The following is a 7,978-nucleotide window of genomic DNA, read 5'->3' on the forward strand; positions in this document are numbered from 1 at the left end:
TCCTTGGGACAGCAATGAAAGCGATTTAAAAAAAGAAAAAAAAAATTAAAGTACCCCCTGTCCCCTCCCGTGCTCGAGCGCAAAGGAGATCATGGACAGTAATTCTAGCACCAGACTTCCTGTGTAAATCTAAAGTGGTAACCTGTAAAAGCTTTTAAAGTGTTGCCTTGTGATAGTAAAATTTACGTCGTTTGAAGCCGTTGCACGAGGGTGTGCAATTTAAAGCGTGACATGTTTGGTATCTATTTACTTGGCGTAACATCATCTTTTATATTTTACTAAAAAAAAATTGTGTATGTGTGTGTGTGTGTGTGTGTGTGTGTGTGTGTGTGTGTGTTTTTTCTCCCTTCGCCTTTCAGGACAGCACCTTGGAGAGAGCGTAGCTCCACCTCTTAGACAGGAAACACTGCGTGACAACGCCCCTTTAAAAAGCAGCTGCTTCCACCATGCCATCAGTTTTAGTGTTTCCTCCGCCATGGTGGAAGCACTGCTTGGGGAACCAGAGGGGCTGCGCTCTCTCCAAGGAGAGGGTTTTGGCAGGACCTCCACGTTTGGATACTCAGACCAACCCAGCTCCTTCCCTTACGTGAGGAGGGTGCTCCGGTGTCCCTTCCTTCTCCGGCTCACAGGAGTAATGGTCTGCCGGAAGTTTTCCACCCGGGGTGTTCGGGGGGCCGCGGTTGTGCTCAGTAAGAGCGTCCATGCCAGGCCTCTGCATGGCGGCGCCGAATCCCGGACAGCAGGTGATGTCAGTTCCGGTGGGCGGATACTTCCGGCGGGGCGTAGCAGCGATTGGTTCCTGCTGCTGGAACGCAGGAGGAAGGGGCGGGTCCTCTGGCCGGGACTTCCTTTTGTTTGGCACATGGAGCCTAGTACACAGTGCAGCAGCTGCGGATTGCACTATGGAGACAGCGGAATCGTCAGCAGCAATGGCGGATGCAGGCGCCCAGGTTCCCGGCCAGGCCCAGGTAGGAGAGGTGCGGTGGCACCTCTTTCCTTTTATATCACTGGGTGTTTTATCTTTGATGTGGTTATTCAAAACCTGCTGCTGTCTGCTATGGGGTAACAGTTTCCATTAGCAGTTCAGCAAAGGAGTGAGACTCTGGGCACTTAGGGTGTTGGCTGGAGGTACTACTTTTCTCTGAAGCCTTAGTTCTAAAGGACCTGGGTTTTTTCTTGTTTCTCTGTTTCAGAAAGCTACTGCCAAATCAGAGAGAACAGGGAGAAAGTGCCCCTCATGCAAAAATCCTTTAAGGGACTCTTGGCCCAAACCACTGTGCAAATCCTGCATTGTGGATTTAGTAAAAGAAGAATCCTCACAAGAGTGCAAAGAGCTCTTATCTTCTGTGAGGAAGGAGTTAGCAGAGGCCCTAGGGACAGTGCGTTCCCTTGTAAAGCACGGCCAGAGTTCCAGCCAAGAGCAGAGTTCTCACTCCAGTTTCCCTCAGTCCACTTCCAGACAGGTGGAAAGTGAGTCGGAGGAGGAAAGGGAAAGCATTCCACCCTCAACCATTGATTCTGAGGAGGAGGAGGTGGAAGAAGAGTCAAGATCATCTAGATATAAGCTGTCACTTGAGGAGGTGGATGAATTACTCAAGGCAATTTATACTACCCTGGAGATCCAGGAAGAAAAGGCTCAGCTGTCTGTGCATGATAAGATGTACCTGGGGCTGGAGGAAATTAAACACAGGGTGTTCCCTGTGCATAAAGTGTTAACAGACACTATTAAAAAGGAATGGAAGAACCCAGAGAGAGGACAGTTTTTTTCTAAAACCCTCAAAAGGAGGTTTCCTTTTGAGGAGAATGAGGAACTATTGTGGAATAAAAAACCAAAAATAGACGCTGCCTTTTCTCAAGTATCTAGGAAGACTGATTTAGCTTTTGAGGACATGGGTATTCTCAAAGATGCTATGGATAAGAGGGCAGATGGGCTACTGAAGAAAGCCTGGGACTCATCTCTAGCTAATCTTAAGCCAGCAATGGCGGCTACGGTTGTGGCTAGGAATCTGGAGTGCTGGTTAGAGCAACTTAAAAATCATGTTGTGGCAGGTACCTCCAGAAAAGACTTATTGGAGTCCTTCCCTACCCTGCTTAAGGCAGTAAAATATATGGCAGATGCCTCTGCAGAATCTATCAGGATGTCAGCCAGGTCCTCTGCGCTTGTTAACTCAGCAAGAAGAGCACTCTGGCTAAAGACCTGGTCAGGGGATTCAGCTTCTAAAGTAAAACTGTGCGGAATTCCCTTTTCAGGAGACCTGATGTTTGGGCCAGAACTAGAGACTGTCCTTGACAGGACAGCAGACAAGAAGAAAGCTTTCCCACAGAAGAAGAAAACGGTACAGCAGAGGAAAAATTTTCGTCCTTTTCGACAAACCGATAAGGAAAAGGACCACACACAGAAGAGACCCTGGTCTTCTCAGAGAGGAAGAGGTAGAGGTGGGGTACTCTTTAGAACCCCAGAACAAACCCCTAAAAAACAATGACCATCTAGTAGGGGGGAGACTACAGGACTTCTTACCAATCTGGGAAAAAACAACAAAGAGTCCTTTTGTTCTGGGGTTAATCAAAAAGGGTTATCAATTGGAATTCTCACAAAGCCCCCCAAGTCGGTTTTACATCACAAACCTGCCAAAGGATCGGGAAAAGGCTCTGGCCATGAAGTCTCTGTTACAGGAACTGATGCAACAGAAGGTCATTTCCCAGGTTCCGAAAGATCAAGAGGGGAAGGGGTTTTACTCCCACATTTTTATGGTCAAAAAGCCATCAGGAAAGTTCGCCTGATTCTCAATTTAAAGGTTCTAAATCGATCCATAAAATACAAAAAATTCAGGATGGATACGATTTTCTCAGTAAGGAATTTGCTAACCCCCAAATGTCATATGGCTTCCATCGATTTGAGAGATGCCTATCTCCATATACCAATAGCGCCCCCATCACAAAGGTTCCTGCGTCTTGCAGTCAATCTGGGGGGAGGGGAGATTTGGCACCTGCAGTTTCGGGCTCTGCCTTTCGGTCTTTCCTCTTCTCCCAGGGTATTCACAAAAGTGATGGCGGAATCTTTGGAGCCCCTTGAGACTGAAGGGGATTTCAATAGTACCCTATTTGGACGATCTGCTACTGTTTGCAGACTCAAGGGGTCAAGTAGAGGTCAACCTACAGACAGTTCAAACACATTTAAGAGGTTTGGGATGGCTTCTCAATCTTCAGAAGTCAAACTTAATTCCATCTCAAAGGGTAAGGTTTCTGGGGTACGAAATAGACTCGATAGAACAGAAAATTTTTCTACCCCAGGAGAAAATAGAGAAGATGCAGTTGACCCTGATAACACTTCAATCCAACGCAGAGATCTCTGTAAGACAAGCCATGTCTGCTCTGGGTCTGTTGACAGCAGCAATTCCTTCGGTACAGTGGGCCAGGTTGCATTCCCGTCCTCTGCAATCGGATATCCTGATGAATTGGTCATACCAGGAACCTCTGGAGAAGAAATTCAACTTGGGGGCAAGAGCAAAAAGGTCTCTCTGGTGGTGGAGGAACCTAGGAAACGTTTCAAAAGGGCTTCCTTGGGTCTTTCCGGTAACCAGAAGGCTGACTACAGATGCCAGCGCCTGGGGATGGGGAGCTCACCTGGAAGAAAAAACGGTTCAGGGAGTTAGGACCAAACCAGAAGCAAGAAGATCTTCAAATTGGAGAGAGTTAAAGGCTGTTCACTTAAGCCTCCTCTCCCTCCAGGAATTTCTAGTGAATCAACATGTCCAAATATTGTCAGACAATATGACGACAGTATTATATTTAACAAAGCAAGGGGGCACAAAAAGCAAAACCCTAATGGGTCTAGCGCATCAGATCCTAAGATGGGCAGAGAACAATGTGGCCTCTCTATCAGCAGTCCATCTAAAGGGGACGGAAAACACCTTAGCAGATCTCCTCAGCAGGAAAGAAATAAGGGAAGCAGAGTGGTCTCTCAATCAGGAATTATTCGAAAAGATTTCCAAGAGTTGGGGTCATCCCCAAGTGGACCTCTTTGCAAAAGAGGAAAATGCAAAAATACCAGTCTTCTTCTCTCTTCAGAGACAGGATCAAGCTCTCGGAGTAGATGCGTTAGCTCACAAATGGGACTTCCATCTGTCCTACGCTTTTCCCCCGTTCCAACTGATACCAAAGGTGTTAGCCAAATTCAGATTGGAGTCCACGGAGCTAATATTAATAGCTCCTTATTGGCCAAAAAGACCCTGGTTTTCAACCTTGATGAACCTCTCAGTGAAACCTGCTTGGAGATTACCAATCAGGGCAGACCTGTTGAGTCAGGGCCGAATTCTCCATCCAGATCCAGCTTACCTCAAACTAACAGCTTGGTTTCTGAAGAACAAATCTTAAGACGGAAGGGTTTATCAGAGAGGCTTATTTCTACCCTTCTTGCAAGTAGAAAAAAAGTGACGAGAGACATTTACTTTAAAGTCTGGAAGATCTATAATTCTTGGTGTTCCAGTAAAAACTTTGATTTTCGTACCACATTTTCAGTTTTGGAATTTCTTCAAGAGGGATTGGAGAAGGGGTTAGCAGCAAGTACGCTCAAGACGCAGGTAGCTGCTTTATCAGTTTTTTTGGAAAGAACCCTGTCAGGGGAACCTTTAATAATCAGATTTTTTAGGGCAATGGCAAAAGTAAAGCCTAGACCTGTTGTTAGTTTTCCCAAATGGGATTTATCTTTAGTTCTTCAGGGTCTAACTATGGCACCGTTTGAACCCATAGAAGAAGCATCATTACGTTTCTTGACGTTAAAGACTATTTTATTGGTAGCAGTAACTTCCGCACGTAGAATTAGTGAGTTACAAGCCCTTTCAATTAAAGAGCCCTTCATGAGATGTCTACAGGATAGGGTAGTCTTAAGGACGGATCCAGCATTTCTACCAAAGGTGGCTTCAGTTTTTCACCGTACACAGGAAATCATTCTCCCTACTTTTTGTCCTTTACCTTCGGGAGCAGGAGAAGAAGCTTTCCATACCCTTGATGTCAGGAGGTGCCTGCTTAAATATCTGGAAAGAACAAAGGAAATCAGAAAGTCATCCTCACTCTTTGTTTTAATGGAAGGTACTCACAAAGGAGGTAAAGCTTCCAAAAGCACCCTTGGAAGATGGTTAAAGCAGGCCATCAAAGAGGCATACATATCTTTGGGTCTGGAACCTCCGGAAGGGGTATTACCTCATTCTACTCGAGCAGTGGCGGCATCATGGGCAGAAAGGGCTGGGGCATCTCCTGAGCAAATCTGCAAGGCTGCCACATGGTCCAGTTTTTCGACCTTCATAAGGCACTACCGCTTGGATCTACTATCAGCCTCGGACCAATCATTTGGTAGGAAGGTTTTGCAGGCAGTAGTCCCACCCTGAAGTAAGTTTCTCGGTTATCCTCTCCAAGGTGCTGTCCTGAAAGGCGAAGGGAGAAAACCTTAGTTAGACTTACCGGTGACGGTATTTCTACGAGCCTTTCAGGACAGCAGCCTACTTCCCTCCCTTGGTTATCATATGTAAAGTATAATTATAGGACCTGGTAATTGTCTGATTATATTTTCCAGCATGTCGGAGGATTTCTCGGTAACAACTGATGGCATGGTGGAAGCAGCTGCTTTTTAAAGGGGCGTTGTCACGCAGTGTTTCCTGTCTAAGAGGTGGAGCTACGCTCTCTCCAAGGTGCTGTCCTGAAAGGCTCGTAGAAATACCGTCACCGGTAAGTCTAACTAAGGTTTTTTTTTCTCCCTCCCAATAAATTGTGTTTTAAAAATAAACACTATGCAAATACCTTGTGACACAAAACCCACCACTTTATTCTCTAGGGCCTCTGCTTTACCCACTTCCATACCAGGCCAAATGTGGCATTCCTCTGCTACATGTAAAAAAAAAAATCTTCATTTTATTGCTAGAAAATTACTCAGAATACCCAATAAAAAAAAAAAAATATATATATATATATATATATATATCACACTGTATTTGCGCAGTGATTTTTCAAACGCTATTTTTTTGGAGGGGGAAAAAAACACTTTAATTGATTTAAAAAAAAAAACCAACACAATATTTACCCCAATTTTTTTTGTATAATGTGAAAGATGATGTTACACCAAGTAAATCGATACCTAACATGTCACGCTTTAAAATTGCACACTCGTGGAATAGCGCCAAACTTCGGTACTTAAACATCTCCATAGGCTACGCTTTATATTTTTTTTACAGGTTGCCAGTTTAGAGTTACAGAGGTGGTTTAGAGCTAGAATTATCGCTCTCGCACTAACGTTCGAGGTGATGCCTCATGTGTGGTTTGAATGCCGTTTACATATGCCGGCACAACCTACGTATGCGTTTACTTCTGCATGCAAGCATGAGTGGATGGATGCGCTTAAATAAATTATATATATATATATATATATATATATATATATATCTATCTATAATAATATATATATTATAATATGTGTGTATGTGTGGGTATATATATAAACATCCCTTGTAATAGGAATAAGGCATGACAGGTCCTCTTTTATGGAGAGATCTGCGGTCTCTAAGTCCCCACATCTCTCCTCTCTGCTGGAAAGCCTGAGATCAAAAAAAAAAAATTGATCTCAAGCTTCCCAGCAAAAAAAGAGGGCATCGGTTACATTTACGTCATGACGTCGCTAGAGCTCCATGGTAAACCGCTGCCACCAGCACATTCATTCTCCAGCTCCCAGATCGCACGTGTGAGCCGGGAGAAGCACAGGGGAGTGGTAGGTGCGTCTCCTCCCACCGCCTGTAAAAGCAATCAATTAATCGGCTAAACAGCTGCTATGATTGCTTTTACATTGCAGGGAATCGCTTGCTGGAAAAGAAAAAAAAATATCTTGATGATGCCCGCAGCTGCAACCATCATCCAGATATCGCCACTTCAAGTCCCCGGCGTCATATGAGGTCAAACCGGGGGGAATGGTTAAAAGTCAGCAGCTACAGTATTTGTAGCTGCTAACTTTTTTAAATTTTTTGGTGGAAGAAACTGGAGCTTCTCTTTAAGTGGTTAAACAAAGGGCCAACTGCCTGCCCTTCAGGCTTCAGCGGGGGCCGGACTTTGGCCAGTGGGAGTAGAAAATGCTCTGGTGTCAGTGGGAGGAATAGTGCCCTATCATTGGTATGAGTGGGAGGAATAGTGCCCCATTATTGGTATGAGTGGGGGGAATAGTGCCCCATCACTGGTATGAGTGGGAGGAACAGTGCCCCTTCATTGGTATGAGTGGGGGGAACAGTGCCCCTTCATTGGTATGAGTGGGAGGGGAACAGTGCCCCGCCATTTGGTATGAGTGGGGGGAACAGTGCCCCATCATTGGTATGAGTGGGGGGAACAGTGCCCCATCATTGGTATGAGTGGGGGGAACAGTGCCCCATCATTTGGTATGAGTGGGGGGGAACAGTGCTCCATCATTTGGTATGAGTGGGGGGGAACAGTGCCCCATCATTTGGTATGAGTGGGGGGAACAGTGCCCCATCATTGGTATGAGTGGGGGGGGGACAGTTCTCCATCATTGGTATGAGTAGGGGGGAACAGTGCCCCATCATTTGGTATGAGTGGGGGGGGGGGGAACAGTGCTCCATCATTTGGTATGAGTGGAGGGGGCAGTGCCCCATCGTTGGTATGAGTGGGAGGAATAGTGCCCTATCATTTGGTATGAGTGGGAGGAATAGTGCCCTATCATTGGTATGAGTGGGAGGAATAGTGCCCCATTATTGGTATAAGTGGGGGGAATAGTGCCCCATCACTGGTATGAGTGGGAGGAACAGTGCCCCTTCATTGGTATGAGTGGGGGGAACAGTGCCCCGCCATTTGGTATGAGTGGGGGGGGGGACAGTGCCCCATCATTGATATGAGTGGGGGGAACAGTGCCCCATCATTGGTATGAGTGGGGGGAACAGTGCCCCATCATTGGTATGAGTGGGGGGGGAACAGTTCTCCATCATTGGTA

Source organism: Aquarana catesbeiana, linkage group LG03, assembly GCF_042186555.1.
Source record: "Aquarana catesbeiana isolate 2022-GZ linkage group LG03, ASM4218655v1, whole genome shotgun sequence".
NCBI classification, from domain to species: domain Eukaryota; kingdom Metazoa; phylum Chordata; class Amphibia; order Anura; family Ranidae; genus Aquarana; species Aquarana catesbeiana.